This window comes from Kryptolebias marmoratus, linkage group LG7 (assembly GCF_001649575.2).
Source record: "Kryptolebias marmoratus isolate JLee-2015 linkage group LG7, ASM164957v2, whole genome shotgun sequence".
In the NCBI taxonomy this organism is placed as follows: domain Eukaryota; kingdom Metazoa; phylum Chordata; class Actinopteri; order Cyprinodontiformes; family Rivulidae; genus Kryptolebias; species Kryptolebias marmoratus.
The window spans coordinates 18,134,176-18,136,908 of NC_051436.1; the positions used below are offsets into that span (position 1 = coordinate 18,134,176).

Sequence of the window (2,733 nt, forward strand, 5' to 3'; positions counted from 1 at the left end):
GATCTCGCCTCCCCCCCTCCGCCCCCTCTCCCCCACCAGCCTCCTCTGTTCTCCTTCTTTTTTCTGCCCTCCGTCTCACCTCATCTTGCCGTGGGTTCCGCTGTACCTCGGCGTAAATGCTGGAGACCCAAAATATGAAGCGAGCAGTAAAAATAAAACTGAGGGCAGTTTTTTGTTTATTGCAGCATATTTCATGATCACTGTTAGATTTATCCCCTTTATCTCTCAGAGAGATTTTAGTTTCCATGCATGTAGCTGTACAGTTCAATAGAAAGAAAAAGCCTGGCATCACCTATCATAACAGAGTCCTGAACTAAGATTATGTCATGCTAGGAAATTACATTGAAATGAGCTGTAGCTGTTTTGGTGAAACCTTAAAAATAATTTTACGCACAAATGTCAGGAGATGTCACAAGATGTCATCTTCATAGTATGTGAATTACTCTCAAATACTACCATATCAAATTTTAATACAATATCTGTATAATGGACAGAATTCTAGCCATTTTTGGGGTTGATAAGGTTAATATGCTGTGGCAGCCATCTTGAATAGGGTTGATTCCAAAAGATAATCAGTGTAAGATATATATCCAGTAATTATATTCTGAAGGTTTCAATAAAATGCTTCCTGTGGTTCACAAGATATTTTGCTAACAGAAAAACAGGTTTGACTCCAACTGTTAATGCCAAACGTTTAAGCACACATCTTGTACAGTGAATAGCTCTTGGAGTGTGTGTTATGAATGACTTTCAGCTACAACCACACCAAAATTTCAGCACAAGATCTTTAAAATTGACTGAAATATAGTAATTTTTGTATTTTCTACTGTTAGTTGACTGTGTCGGCCGTCTTGAATTGAACTGACTCCAAAAGCTAAACAGTTATAGATGTACATCCAATGATAATTTCCTGAAATTTTTATTAAAATCCACCTAGTGGGTCATGAAATATTTTGCTAACAGACAAGCAAAGTTGACGCCAAACAGTTAATAGAAAATTCTAAACAAAGATCTTGTGCAATCTGTTAGCTCTCAGAATATGTGCTGGGGATCGATGTTAGCTACTGGCATGCCAAATTTTAGGTAAATATCTGTAAATTTGACAGAGCTGTAGCCATTTCTGTCAGTTTGCTGTGGCGGCCATCTTGACTCGGGTTGAGTCCAAAAGTTAATCAGTTGTAGATGCACACCCAGTGATTACTTTCTGGATGTTTCCTTAAATCTGTTCATGTTTGTTCTGTAGGAGGTTCATGTTTGTGTTTTTGTTTCCTGACATCGTCACTAGGTGTCCTCAGTCAGCCATATTGAGATATGCTGGTATAGATTCCATTTTGAGATCATCTTGACATCACCCGTTAGTCGATACGCAACATTCACCTGCATCCACTCACCTCCTACCAGTGTTAGAAACTCCCTGCTGTCATTTATTTGTCACGTCTTTACGGCTCCTTACGGCTCCACGTCTTGTTGTTCGCTTCCCGTTCTGTAGTCAATGTTTTTTTGCCCCACTTCAGTTGAGATGTGACGGTTGTTTTACTTGGCTTTTTTTCTCATTCGCAACCTGGGTTTGCCAGAACGTGGGTGATCTTTGCGAGGTCCTGGAGGGGTGTGCAGGCGCGTATCAAAAATTCTGTGGCCCCTTTCTTTACTTGTAATCAAGAGCGATAGGGCCACTAAAGTTTTGAGCCTGTATAAAACTTCCAAAGCAAGTAGGGATGGGCGTTTTTAGGTAAAAAAAAAAAAATCAGAATTAATCGGAATTCATGTTTTTTCTTCAAACATTCAACTTTCTCGTGCCGACTCCCTCGCCTTCACATTCTGGTCATGTTGCCCCTGTTCCAGTTTATGCTTCTGATAACGTGCTTTTTTTATCCTTGACTTATGAAGGGCTAATTAAAACTGAGCTAAACAGAAAAAGCATCTTAATCAGCGCTAATCTCAGCTGCTGCTTCATGATTTAGGACAGTTGACTGTTTTATGTTTTTGCTTAAAACAAATGTCCATGTCCGCATGGTTGAGACTTGGAGGTGAATAAAACTTTACTCCCAACAGGTCCTGCAGCTGAAAAATCCTCTAATAAAATAGAGATTTCAGCTACATGCTAACTGGGGATCTTTATATCTTTGTATTTCTTTATTTTAGTGGTTCATTGGATCGATATGGGGGAGGGGTGGCACTTATTCCGACAGTGAAGCTGAGCTCACCCCTGACTATAGTTTCCACTTCATAATCCTTTCAAAATAAACTCCAGTGGCAGAAACAGGCACTGGCATGCTCAGAGTTGTTTTGCTTTTCCTATTTCTTTTTCAGGAGGGGGTGTGGTGTGGTGTGTGTTATGTTGCCAAAAACAAACAAACAAAAACACACCAATTGAAGAAGCACCATTAAGAAACAACTTGGTGTGGCACCACCAGGTGTTGGTGTGAACAAACAAAACGGTTGCATCGGTTCAGTAAAACTCGCTCGTTTTAACTGGCTTTCGATTATTCGAAACCAACCGCACATCTTCTAGTAGCAGGGTTGGCCTGGCAGGAAGTAGGGGTCCTGGGCTGAGCGCGGTGGCAGCGTATCCATGACTTGGGGCCAGTGGGCATCGGTGTCATGGAAACAACCTATCCCAGATGTGATACACATGACGGTAGTGCTAAGCTAGCGTGGACACGATCTTCCATTCCATCCTGATGCTGCCCGGGACAGTCAGGCCAGGGTGGGGGTGAGGGTGGAGGTGAGGGT

General features: G+C 41.6%; 1 protein-coding gene across 2 annotated transcripts in view; it reads left to right on the forward strand.

Annotated features, from left to right (window-relative positions):
- LOC108239371 (RAS guanyl-releasing protein 2) overlaps positions 1–2,733 on the forward strand; it is a 76,284-nt gene that overhangs the window by 64,384 nt on the left and 9,167 nt on the right. The window lies entirely within an intron of this gene.